Here is a 14,983-nt window from a genome sequence, read left to right as displayed (position 1 = left end):
AGCTGATTCTCACTGTGAGGTGGACGTGCACATGTTCCTACTTTATCTTGTTTTCTAAAGCACAGAATCAAAGACATTCCTCCTTTTTAAATAACGCAACAGCAGCTTTGTTTCCAGGCCAATAACCTAATCATATAATAAAATTATTAATATAATCAATAATCTACAAGTAATCTAATAACATAATAATAATATAATATCTATCCATCTTCTTCAACTTATCCGTTGCCGAGTCGAGGGGGCAGCATCCCTTGCAGGGAAGCCCATCTTCCCACTCCCCGGCCACTTCCGTCTTCCTCGAAGGTCTCCTTCCGGAGGGACGTGCCCTGAACCCCTCACTAGGGAGGCCGCACCAATCCGCCTATCAATCTCTCACTCCGTCCTTCACTTGTGAACAAAACCCAGAGGTACTTGAACTCATCCACTTGAGGCAGGATCTCATCCCCAACCCGGAGAAGGCATTCCACCTTTTTCAGGTTGAGAACCATGGACTCGGATTTGGAGGTGCTGATTTTCATCCTGGCCACTTCACACTCGGCTGCGAACCGATCCAGTGAGAGTTGAAGGTCACGGCTTGATGGAGCCAACAAGACCACATCATCTGCAAAAAGCAGCGATGCAATCCTGAGGCCCCCAAACTGGACGCCCTAAACGCCCTGACTGCGCCTAGAAATTCTCTCCATAAAAGTTGTGAACAGAAGCGGTGACAAAGGGCAGCTCTGGCAGAGTCCAACCCTCACTGGAAACGAGTTTGACTTATTGCCGGCAATGCAGACCAAGCTTTGACTCCGGTCGTACAGGGAACAGACAGATCTTAAACCCTCCAAGTCACAAAACACTAATGAATTGGTTGGGCAAACTCCCATGCACCCTGCTGAGGGTGTAGAGCTGTTCCACATTCCTCCTCCTGGATCCGAGGTTCGACTATCCAGCGGACCCTTTTCTCCAGTACCCTGAATAGACCTTACCAGGGAGGCTGAGGAGTGTGATCCCTCTAAAGTTGGAGCACACCCTCCGATCCCCCTTCTTAAAAAGAGGGACCACCACCCCAATCTGCCAATCCAGGGGCACTTCCCCCGATGTCCACGGGATGCTGCAGAGTCGTGTCAGCTATGACAACCCTACAACATCCAGGTCCCTGAGGAACTTCGAGCGGATCTCATTCACCCTGCCACTGAGGAGCTTTTTAACCACCTCGGCGACCTTGGCTTCAGAGATAGAAGAGTCCACTCCCAAGCTCTCAGGCCCTGCTTCCTCATCAAAAGGTGTGTTGATGGGATTGAGGAGGTCTTCAAAGTATTCCTTCCACCAATCAACAATGTCTCGAGTCGAGGTCAGCAGCGCACCATCCGCACCATACACAATGTTGACAGTGCACCGCTCCCCCTCCTGAGACACTGGATGTTGGTCCAGAACCTCTTCAAATTCATCCGGAAGTCATTCTCCATGGCCTCATCAAACTCCTCCCCTGTCCGGGTTTTTGCCTCTTTAACTGCTTAGCCTATCGGTACCTGTCTGCTGCCTCCGGAGTCCCACAGGCCAAAAAGGCCTGATAGGACTCCTTTTTCAGCTTGACGGCATCCCTCATCCCCGATGTCCCCCGATGAGCCCAGATCACCAAGAGAGTTTTTAATCAGAGGATCTTTTTATCAGGAGAGATGATCAGAGTTTATGTTTTATTAGAATTTATCTGAAGATCATTTTATCACAACCAGTTTTTGATACAGGATATACAGTCTAAGATCTCTGATAAAAAGTGAAACGCTGAGTCATTAAAGGAGCAGTACAACTGGATATCATCATAAAAATAATAAGATATATTTTTAAAACCATGGATCAACGACCAAGAGGCATCAGATACAATAAAAACTAAACAGGAACCAGAACAGAGCCCTGGGCTACTCCACATGACAGGTTGGACATATTAGACATTACATCATTAATAGTAACATTAAAGGTTCTTCTATTAATATAAGAGGTAAACCATTGGAGAACAGTACCAGAAAACCATCTCAGATGTAAGTGGATCAACCAGTATACTATGATCTACTGTATCAAAGGCAGCATCAGATCAAGTCAAACTAAAACTGTGTAACGACCAGAGTCAGTGACATCATCACGTCACTAGAAACTTTCAGAAGATCAGTTTCAATGGATTGATCTAAAACCAGATTAATATTTATCATAAATATCATGCTGTTCCATGTATGAGGTTAGCTGCTTAGCAACCACTTAAAGAATGGGGTTTATTATCACATGTTTAAAGAAGCTGGAGACAGAGCCAGATAAAAGTGAGAGGTTTATCATATTTACCACCCAAAGACCAACAACATCAAAAACATTTAAAAGCAGAGAAGTAGGAACAATGTCTCCAGAGCTCGATGAGGGTTTGATCTTTCTACTAAAACCTGAACATCCTGTAGGCTGACAGGAGTGAAGGAGGACCATGAGCTCACAGGGGCTGATGCAGTGCACAAGCTAACCAAGGGAGGAGTGATGCTAGCCCTGATGTCTTGTACTTTGTTTACAAAAAGTTTCAAAAATAGTTACAGTCCTCCTGTGTGTGTACAGGCACATGGGACGGTGAGGGTGCAACAAGATTTTCAATAGTATTGAACAAGATCTTGGGGTTTCTCTTATTTTGCAAAACAAGATTAGTGAAATAAGCAGAGCGGGCATGCTTTATTAATTCATTTAGCTCCATTATCTTTTCTTTTAAATGGAGTCTGTGCACCTCTACTTTAGTGGTTTTCCACAACTGTTCCACTTTCCAGCAGCTTCTCCTAAAGCTAAAAATAGCTTAATTCATCCACGGACAAGGTTTCTTATTAGAGCCTGGAGTATTTCTAGATGGTGCTACTGTGTCCAAAACAGTCAAACAATGGCTATTAAAGTTTGTCATAAAAGTGTCAACATCATCACTACTAACAAATGCAGTTGGGTCAAAAGACGCAGAAAATCCACTGATTGCTGCTTCATTAAGAATGCGTCTCCGCTTTTTCACAGTGGAAGTAGTCTGTACCAGTGTGATTGACAGATTAAATATGATACAGCAATGATTGCTTATTTGTAAGTCTTCAATACCTAGATGGTCAATCATTAAACCAAAAGAAAAGACCAAATCTAAAGTATGACCTTTAGTGTGTGTTGGACCTGACACATGTTGTACAAAGTGAAAAGAGTCCATTAGCGACATCAGCTCAGCTGCCATAGGACAGGAGGAATTATCAACATGTAGATTAAAATCACCAAGGATTAATACACAGTTTAACAATAGATGACATAAACTCAGAGAATTCATCTAGGAATAAACGAGCAGGACCAGGAGGTCAGTAGATTAAAACACAGTAAAAAGAGTGTTCATTTCCAACCTTACACATCTGGAGCTCAAAGAAGTTAAACGTGTTTATGTCCAACAGTCTGCAGCTGAAAGCGTCCTGGTATACGAGCGCTAATCCTCCTCCACTTCGCGTGAACCGTGGAGTTCCAAATACAGAGCAGTCTGAAGGACACAGCTCATTAAGATGAACGTACTTATCCTCCCGTTGCCATGTTTCTGTAAGGTACATCAGATCTAACCTGCCGGACATAAAAAGGACCTTAAGGAGGTGAGATTTGATGGCTAGTAAAGGCTAGTGGAGAGCATCGGCGCAGCGGACGAAGCCACCCATGATCTACACCGCCGTGCCGGGGAAGGCATCTGTGGAGCAGCGCTTCAAGCGGCAGGTGACGCAAGTCAGAGACCATCCCAGGGGGAAATTGCTGAATAAGTGTATAATTAAGTAAAAGACTGCTAAAAATAAGGATTAGATACACAGTAGTAAAAATAAAGTAAGATAATAATAATAATAATATACAACTTTGTTTTAGATATTTACAACAATCGAGCTGTGAGGTTACAATGATGAATTATACAGTTTGATCTCCACAGACAGGAATGATTTCCTATGGCGTTCTGTGGAGCACCATGGTTGGATCATCCTGGTGCTAAAGGTTCTAAAGGAGTGGGTGGGACTCATTGACCAAGGTGGCCTTCACCTTGGACAGGCTCCTCCTCTCTGTCACCACTGTCAGAGAGTCCAGTTTAATCCACAACGTCATGACCTTGTGGATGAGTCTGTTGGCGTCTGTGACCCTCAGTCTGTTCCCCCAGCAAACAACAGCGTAGAGGATCGCACTCACCACCACTGACTCATAAAACATCCTCAGCATTTTTCTGCAGATTTTGAAGGACCTTAGTCGTCTCAGACAATAGAGGCGGCTTTGGTCCTTCCTGTAGAGGGAGTCAGTGTTCCTCCCCCAGTCCTTTTTATTATCAATCACCACTCCCAGGTATTTGTTCTCCTCCACAATGTCCACACTGACCTCCTAGATGGAGACAGGTCTGACTGGTCTCCTGGTTCTCCTCAGGTCCACAATCAGCTCCTTGGTCTTTGTCACATTGAGCTGTAGATGGTTCAGCTCACTCCATGTGACAAAGCTGTCCACAGCAGCCCTGTAGTCCACCTCGTCCTCCTCCCTGATACATCCAACCACTGCAGAGTCATCAGAGAACTTCTGGAGATGACAGGTGTCAGTGCAGTAGCTGAAGTCCATGGTGTAGGTGGTGAAGAGGAAGGAGAGAGTACAGTCCCTTGAGGGGCCACACCCCGGTGTTGCTGACCACTTTGTCAGACACACAGTGTCTCAGACGTACATACTGTGGTCTGCCAGTTAAGTAGTCCACAATCCAGGACACAATGGAGGAGTCCACCTGCATCTCTGACAGCTTCTCACCCAGTAGAACCAGACGTATGGTGTTAAAGAACATGACTCTCACAGTGCTCACCACCACGTCCAGGTGAGAGGAGACATGGTTGAACAGGAAAGTGATGGTGTCCTCAACTCCAACCTTGGGCTGGTAGGCAAACTGTAGTAGGTCCAGGTGTGGTCTGATAGATGGTTGGAGCTACACCAGGATAAGTCTCTCCAGGGTCTTCATGATGTGGGATGGTCAATGCAACCAGTCTGTAATTCTTGGAGCTGCTGGGACGTGATGTCTTTGGAACAGGAACCAGACAGGAGGTCTTCCACAGCACACGGACCCTCTGCAGACCCACGCTCATGGTGAAGATGTGCTGGAATATTCCACAGAGCTGTGAAGCACAAGCCTTCAGTACTCTGGCTCTGACTCCATCAGGTCCTGCAGCTTTTCCAGCGTGAAGTTTCAGAATACCAGTAACTGTAATATAAAACATTAATAATAAAAAAACACGAATACAGTAATATTGAATATATTGATAATTATAAGAATAGCAATAACAATAATACAGTAATAATACATTTATACAATAATAATAATTGTCAAATGCAATGTATAGCCTTAAGCAATGTTAGACACCTCTCAGAATTGCCTTACTTTGAGGCTGATGTCCTGGATAAGTATAGACAACCAAGGGAAAAGCGTTGTGAGAGATGCAGGAATGATGTTGGTGAGATCATAGAACATGTCGGCATCAGAATCAGAATCAGAATGTTTTATTGCCATTGTTGATGAACAGAATTCACAACTAGGAATTTGCTTTGGCTTACAGGTGCTTAAAAAAGGTGCAATAGCAAACAATGGAATAGAATAGATTAAATTAAAATAAAATAAGAGCAAGGCATGCAATAATACGTTCTTGATAATAATATATATACATAATAAATATAATATAATATTATATACAATAAACATGTTGTCAGCGCAGGTTATTAAGAACATGATTTATAAAGTGACCCAGATTATAGCAGATTATGAAGTGTCAAGTTTGTAGAGAATGTAAAAGTGACCGTGTTACATGGTTACATAGTGTTCATAAGTCCAACAGCAGAGGGGAAGACTAACCCTAACCCTGTATGGTGTCAGGTTCTGGTCCGGATGGACTGTAACCTCCTGCCCGAGGGGAGGGATTTGAATAGCCCTTGTGCAGGGTGAGTCGGCTGTGATCCGACCTTCACGCCCCCAGGTTCTGGCGACGTACAGGTCCTGGAGCAATCTAAGGCTGCGGCTGATCACCTTCTCTGCAGAGCGCACAATACGCTGTAGTCCCTGTTTGTCCCTGACAGTGGCCCCAGCATACCACACGGTGATGGAGGAGGTGAGGATGGACACGATGATGGCCGTGTAGAACTGGTATTAGGTATTGAAGACTTACAAATAAGCAATCCCTGCTGTATCATATTTAATCTGTCAATCACACTAGCACGGACTACTTCCACTGTGAAAAAGCGGAGACGCATTCTTAATGAAGCAGCAATCAGTGGATTTTCTGCGTCTTTTGACCCAACTGCATTTGTTAGTAGTGATGATGTTGACACTTTTATGACAAACTTTAATAGCCATTGTTTGACTGTTTTGGACACAGTAGCACCAGCTAGAAATACTCCAGGCTCTAATAAGAAACCTTGTCCGTGGATGAATTAAGCTATTTTTAGCTTTAGGAGAAGCTGCTGGAAAGTGGAACAGTTGTGGAAAACCACTAAACCACTAGGGGCGACCGTGGCTCAGGTGGTAGTGGGTCGTCTTCTGATCGAGAGGTTGGGGGTTCGATCCCAGTACCTGACTATGTGTCGAAGTGTCCTTGGGCAAGACACTGAACCCTAAGTTGCTCCCTGTGGTCGACTAGTGCCTTGCATGTCAGTCCTGTCCCACTGGTGTGTGAATGTGAGAGTGATTGTGTGAATGAGCTGATATGTAAAGAGCTTTGAGACTGTTTCAGTGGTGATAAAGATCTATATAAATCATGTTCATTTACCATTTAAACTAGAGGTGCACAGACTCCATTTAAAAGAAAAGATAATGGAGCTAAATGAATTAATAAAGCATGCCCGCTCTGCTTATTTCACTAATCTTGTTTTGCAAAATAAGAGAAACCCCAAGATCTTGTTCAATACTATTGAAGATCTTGTTGCATCCTCACCGTCCCATGTGTCTGTACACACACAGGAGGACTGTAACCATTTTTAAATTTCTTTGTAAATAAAGTACAAGACATCAGGACTAGCATCTGTGACAAAGTGGATGAAGGGATTCACACCATTGTGTGAATCCCCCCCCATTGGTGGGGGGGGGGAGGTCATGCTGCTACAAACATGTGTCTGCCAAGTAAAGCTGATTGTGCTATGGACATGTCATTTTGGAGAACACGTGTTGCTTTTAAAGAAACACTGTAAATAAAAGCACTAAAAAGGCAAAGAGGATCTGATGTTGTTTCCCTATCACCGTCCTTGACACTTTGGCCAGACTATTCTACAGCATCACTCCTCCCTTGGTTAGCTTGTGCAGTGCATCAGCCCCTGTGAGCTCATGGTCCTCCTTCACTCCTGTCAGCCTACAGGATGTTCAGGTTTTAGTAGAAAGATCAAACCCTCATCGAGCTCTGGAGACATTGTTCCTACTTCTCTGCTTTTAAATGTTTTTGATGTTGTTGGTCCTTGGGTGGTAAATATGATAAACCTCTCACTTTTATCTGGCTCTGTCTCCAGCTTCTTTAAACATGTGATAATAAACCCCATTCTTAAAAAACCCAATCTTGATCCGGGGGAGCCTATAAACTACTGACCCATATCTAAGCTTCCCTTCATGTCTAAAATCATAGAGAAAATGGTTGCTAAGCAGCTAACCTCATACATGGAACAGGATGATATTTATGATAAATATTAATCTGGTTTTAGATCAATCCACTGAAACTGATCTTCTGAAAGTTTCTAGTGACGTGATGATGTCACTGACTCTGGTCGTTACACAGTTTTAGTTTGACTTGATCTGATGCTGCCTTTGATACAGTAGATCATAGTATACTGGTTGATCCACTTACATCTGAGATGGTTTTCTGATACTGTTCTCCAATGGTTTACATCTTATATTAATATAAGAACCTTTAATGTTACTATTAATGATGTAATGTCCAATATGTCCAACCTGTCATGTGGAGTAGCCCAGGGCTCTGTTCTGGTTCCTGTTTAGTTTTTATTGTATCTGATGCCTCTTGGTCGTTGATCCATGGTTTTAAAAATGTTTCTAATCATTTTTATGATGATATAAAGTTGTACTGTTCCTTTAATGACTCAGCGTTTCACTTTTTATCAGAGATCTTAGATTGTATATCCTGTATCAAAAACTGGTTGTCATCAAATGATCTCCAGATAAATTCTAATAAAACATAAACTCTGATCATTGATCCTGATAAAAACATCCTCTAATTAAAAACTCTCTTGGTGATCTGGGCTCATCTGTTAAAACCTTGTGTTTGATCAGTTCATGTCTTTGGAGGGTCACTGTCATCTACTGACTAAAAACTGTTTTTATCATCTAACAAATATCTCTAAAGTCAGACATTTATTATTAAAATCAGATCTAGAACTGGTCATACACACATTTATATCATGTCGTATTGACTACTGTAATTGTGTTTTTACATGTTTTAATAAGTCGACCCTAAACAGACTCCAGATCGTACAGAAGCTGCTGTCAGACTTTTAACTGGTGCTTCTAGAACATCCCACATCACCACCATTCTAGCTACTCTGCACTGGTTCTAGTTAAGTTTAGAATAAACTATAAATATTAGTTCTGACTTTCTGAGCATTACATGGTCAGACCCCTCAATATATCTCAGACTTGTTGTACCCCTACACTTCAGGGTGATGCCTTCAGTCTTCAGACCAGGGTCTCCTAAAGACCCTAAAACTAAATGTAAAACCAGAGGAGACCTGGTGTTCCAGACTCTGGAATAACCTGCACCAGTCTCTCAGGGAGCTCAACTGTGTGGTCACTTTTAAAAACTGCTGAAGACTTTACTTTACAGTAAAGCTTTTAGTTACTGGATTATAATTTTTATTCATCCTTTAATGTTGCTGTTCTTATGATATTTATGCACTCTTGTTTTATTATTCTATTGTGTTGCACTTGTACTTTTACCACAACTCTGTACAGCACTTTGTGATTTTATCTGTAAAAAGCATTTTATAAATAAACTACTTACTTATTCATCTGTCTGTTATCATTGTTCTGGTTAGTGGTTTCATGATTCTTGTGCACCCTTCTCAATAACCATGTTACCAGTCAAACAACTTCCACTATGCAGGGAAAGGCCGACCAGCGTTAGTGTTTGTTTGTGAGCAGCTACTGTAACTCATCATCATTTTAACAGCAGCATTTCCAGGTTTCAGAAAACCAGAGGGACTAAACCAAGTCAAGTTATGGATTTTTAAAAGCTTGGAGGTGAATGAATTAACATTAATTTATTATGGATGCTTGGATTATTCATGTTTTGTATGTTTATGATAATTTATTTTGTTATAGAGTCAATTGATTTTAGATTGTACATTTTTAGCTGCATTATATTCATACTTTAATTGTTTCATCAGCATCGTTCCACAAAACCACCCCACAAATAGAAATACACATACTTTTTAGATTAGTCTGAGCATACTGGTGTTATAATATAATAACATAATCCCCCTGTCTGTCTGTAAATACTATTTCTATGTTTAAATATATATATATATATATATATATATATATATATCTGGTTAACCCAAGTCTTCATGTGGTGAATGAGGAACTCGTAGATCTCAGTAAAATGACCTCCTCCGGTCCCATCATCTCAGTACTCGAGTATTACTAAATCTTGTTGTTTGAAGTGAGTAAAATTCGATCCTGGGAAACTGTGCAACACAAAGATACTGGTGAACAATGGGAGCCCAGTTCTGTGTCCCCTGAGAGCCACATTAGCTGCTTTAGCGCCTTTGGGATGAGGCCACGCCCACATTAAGGCTGAGAGTTTGGATAATGGACCAAAGAGGAAATGTGTTACCAACACATTCTGACAATGTTTTATTAATCTGAGGCTTTCAAACTTTTTAAAAACATTTGAACATGTTTTTATTCTAAGTGAATTATTCTATAAATATAGAATATAGTGAGTCCACAGCAGTAATAAAGTCAAACACTGTAATGATGCAGTTTTATGTGTTTATTTCCACGTGTTTCTGCTGTAATAAAGCAAAGTTTTTATGCTCATGTCATGATACACGTTTATTTACAATCAATAATGATTTGATTCAATGGAATAAAGACAGAATTTAATAAAATAGTCACTTTAGAGTCGGATGTGATGTTACCAATCATATTATAGAGTATTGAACGTGTTTCCTCCTGGTCATATATAAATATATATATATATATATATATATATATATATATATACATATACTGTATATTTAGGCTGAAGATGAAACATGACGACAGAATCAACCAGTAATATTCATCATGGTGTGAAAAACTCAAATACAACTTTCACCTGTTTTTAAAATTTCTTTACTTTTTAGCTTCTGTCTTTAGTTTATAAAACTTAAAACACAAACACTGAAGTGGGTCAATCAACCCTGAGTATGTTAACCTGGATTACTTACGTGCACAAGCGCAATAAAAAGCCATCAGTTGAACAGAGATACCATGGCAACCATCCGGAAGAGAGTGATTTATTCACCCCGATGTGTGAAATAAGCAGGTGTTTATAGGGAATATGAGCCTTTTATGAAGGTGTTCATAGTCGCTTAAATCGCCTGTGATTAGTTGCGCTTATTGGTCACGTCATCGCTCCAGTGACGTGACGACTGGGGAATAATATGAATAATATGTGCGGGGGCACATATTACTTATGTGCAGGGCTGCTGCACTGAGAGGGCGGATCACTTTTTCTACAGCCGTACATTTACAGCACTTATCATAGACAGCTCCACCTGTACTTACGGTTTAAATGATCAACTTAGAGAGTTACTAAAGTATGAGTTCACTCAAAATATAATTAGAATTTAAAAGGTCTATTTAAGAAGTTTTCCACTTTCATTTGGCCCCAGTAAGTTGGGGAAGTGTACAGCCCTCCCACTGCAGCAGCTATAGAGACAGTGGCTGCCCCTTGATGTCGCATCATTTATATTGATTTTTAATGTTAAAAAAGACGTGACAATAAAGATGACTCAGTTTAGATGCGAACCCCCAGACCCACGCTCCCAAGCATGCTTCTTTACCCATTGCTCCACCATAATTTTCAAGCTGTAAGATCAACTCTACGGTTGATAACTAAATATCCAGCCTTAATACCATATGAAATAAGCTTTAAATGTGTTTTCATTTAAATTGACAGATATATATATATATGTGTGTGTGCTGGTCATATAATTAGAATATCGTGAAAGTAATTCCATTCAAAAAGTGAAACTTGTATAATGTATACATTAGACTGACATAGTGTTTAATTATTCTAATGTTAATGATTATAACTGACAACTAATGAAAACCCTAAATTAAGTATCTCAGAAAATTAGAATATTATGGAGAGGTTGAATATTAAAGACACCTGGTGTTCTACAAAGACCTTTAGATGTTCTCCAGTCTAGTTCTGTAGGTCTACACAATCATGGAGAAAACTGCTGACCTGACAGTTTTCCAAAAGACGACCATTGACACCTTGAACAAGGAGGACCAGACACAAAGGTCATGGCTAAAGAGGCTGGATGTTCACAGAGTCCAAACACATTCATAGAGAGGTGAAGGGAAGGAGAAGATGTGGTAGAAAAAAGTCTACAAGCAATAGTGATAGCCACGCCCCCTGGAGAGGATTGTGTAACTAAACCCATTCAAACATGTGGAGGAGATTCACAAAGAGTGACTGTAGCTGGAGTCAGAGCTTCAAGAACCACCACGTACAGACGTATGTAAGACATGTTTCAGCTGTAGCATTCCTGGTGTCAAGACACTGAACTAGAGACAGCATCAGAAGCGTCTCGTCTGGGCTAAAGACAAAAAGGACTGGACTGCTGCTGAGTGGTCCAAAGTGATGTTCTCTGATCAAAGGACATTTAGCATGTTCTTTGGAGATCAAGGTCCCAGAGTCTGGAGGAAGAGAGGAGAGGAACAGAATCCACGTTGCTTGAGGTGGAGTGTAAAGTTTCCACAGTCAGTGATGGTTTGAGGTGCCATGTCATGTGCTGGTGTTGGTCCACTGTGGTTCCTTAGGTCCAAGGTCAACGTAGACGTCTACCAGGAAGTTTTAGAGCACTTCATGCTTCCTGCTGCTGACCAACTTTATGGAGATGCACATTTCATTTTCCAACAGGACCTAACACCTGCACACAGTGCTAAAGCTACCAGTACCTGGTTTAAGGACCATGGTATCCCTGTTCTTGATTGGTCATCAAACTAACCTGACCTTCACCCCATAGAACATCTATGAGGTATTGTGAAGAAGAAGATGTGAGACACCAGACCCAACAATGCAGAAGAGCTGAAGGTCACTATCAGAACAACCTGGGCTCTCATAACACCTGATCAGTACCACAGACTGATCCACTCCATGCCACGCCCACTGCTGCAGTAATTCAGACAAAACCAACTAAGTATTGAGTAGATGATCATACTTTTCATCTTCATACTTTTCATCTTCATACTTTTCATCTTCATACTTTTCAGTTGGACAACATTTCTATAAATCTGTTTTTGTATCAGTTTTAAGTAATATTCGAATTTTCTGAGATACTGAATTTGGGATTTTCATTAGTTTATAATCATCAACATTAAAATAAATAAACATTTGAAACTTGTCAGTCTGTGTGTAATGAATGAATATAATATATAAGTTTAACTTTTTGAACAGAATTACTGAATAAAAATCAACTTTTTCATGATATTGTAATTATATGACCAGCACCTCTATATATATATATATATATATATATATATATATATATATATACACCAGTCAAAGGTTTTAGAACACCGCACTTTATAAGAAATTTGAGTTGAAAAAGAAAATCTAAATGTATTCCAACACTGCTTTGATGCAGACAAAAGGGTTTGTAAGTAATCAAGTAAAGTTGGAACATCTGTAGGAATGAGTAGCACCAGCTTTTAATATTGATCCAACCATCGCTGCAGAACAGATTTAAATTATTAACACTTCATGTTCTCTGAAAAAGCCTATTTGTATCATTCTGAAATGTACCTTTATTTAACCTGTTCCTGTTCAGTTCTTACCTTTGGACCATTTCAAGCTTTTCATTGGACTTCATGACTTGAATTGGAATAAAAAACTGGAAAGATTAGGGTGTAATTTGGTATTGGATTTTATATATCGCTTTATCATAGACACTCAAAGTCACTTTACAGAATTAAGAGCTCATTCTTTCACGCCTAGTGGTGGTAAGCTACTATTGTAGCCACAGCTACCCTGGGGCAGACTGACACAAGCGAGGCTGCCATAATGAACCATAGGCTCCTCCCACCACCACCAACACTCACTTACACACTACATTCATACTAGACAATGTGGGTGAAGTGCCTTGCCCAAGGACACAATGACAGATACCACAGCGCTGACTGTCCCCCACTGTGGCCCCTGGAATTCTCAGTGATCTCCATCATCTACTGACCAGGACCAGACCTGCTGATCTTCAGAGATCTAACCAGATCAGGCTGAGATGGACACAGTAATGTTCTAACCCTACAAATAATGGACATGTTCTTTATAATGTGATTATTAATGCATTAGTTAGAGAAACAATAGTAATGATGTTACAGTATATAAGAGATATAGGACAATGATTGGACCATAAACCATCCAATGAACGTGTGTGTATTCCAATACGTAGACGAATCTTTATATTATTATTTCTTTAAAGCTGGTTCACACATGGAAGAGTTTTATGAATCTGTTTGTTCTGTTCTACACACAGACGTCATGTTTAAAGGTTTTCACAGGTAAAAAATCACAAAGTGCAGTACAAACATTTCAGTATCATCCCGTTCAAAGAAACATGAAAAGACAATCACATATAACATGGGAGGACAAGAATGGGACAGCTGTGGGTCACCATGGGCATGGGAGGCGCCCCGTATTTAGATGAAAAGTGGGAGAACAACAGGAGGAGAGGTGAGGGGAAAAAGCAGGTTTCAAACTGACCTCCCTATTGGGGAGGACAGTATAAAACTAGGACAAAACCCCTTGGCGTACGTGCACCAAAAGCAGAACACAGTTACAACAAAAACTCAAGAACATAGCACGTGAGCGGGGGGTGATGGTGAGGGTGGGGTGGTGAGATGGCAGGGGAAAGGGTTTAGGGTGGAGAAAGTAAGGATTGCAGGGAGGAGAAAAGAAAGAATTGCCAGCTGCTGGGGTCGTGCAGCCTCTGTAGGCGCTCCACATGCTCCCTTGTAGCTTGCGGGGATGGAGGGGACACAAAGGGCCGGTGGAGGCGTTGAAAAATAAACCCTTTGCTTTCCCCTTGATACAGTCAGATGATCTGTGACAACCTTGGTAGATCTGGTTCAGAAAACAAAAGTCCAGGTGGCGATGGGGTAGGAGGAGGGTGAGATGCAGGGGAACGGAGCATCAGTCTGCATAACATCTTTGGAAATAGAAGACAGACAGCATTGAGCAGCTGGGGCGTGGGGGAGGCCAATGGTGATAAGGATTGGTTTTAGATTCAGGCTAGCACATTTTTGGTAACCTTGATTCTTTGGTCTTCATCAGTAAAATCCAATAACGTGGCCTCAAACTACAAGCCGAGCACTCAGCCTCTCCAAGCTTGTTTCAATCCCGCATAAACGCTCCAAAGTAGCATCAAAGTAGCCTCCTGCTTACTTTTGAGTTTGTTCATCACATTAGTCTGAGTGTTGAGTGCTTCAGAAATGACTGGCAGCCTTCTCAAAACAGCTGCCAACGTAAGACAGACTTTGCAATAACATTAGGACTAATCTGTACTTTTCAATGGACAGGTCTTAGTCTTTTAGTCTATTATTTTAGTCTTTTCCATCCACTTGTTCTTTAGAGGATCAGGATGAACTGATCAGGATAAACTGATCAGATGTGAAAAAGCATTGAATAGAAGAGTTAAAGGATCAGATGAAAACAAGGAGGTTCTTTCTTTCCTCCTCTATACACCCCCCCCCCCCCCTCCC

This window comes from Gouania willdenowi, chromosome 9, assembly GCF_900634775.1.
Source record: "Gouania willdenowi chromosome 9, fGouWil2.1, whole genome shotgun sequence".
In the NCBI taxonomy this organism is placed as follows: Eukaryota; Metazoa; Chordata; class Actinopteri; order Blenniiformes; family Gobiesocidae; genus Gouania; species Gouania willdenowi.
Note: the sequence above shows the minus strand (reverse complement) of the source record.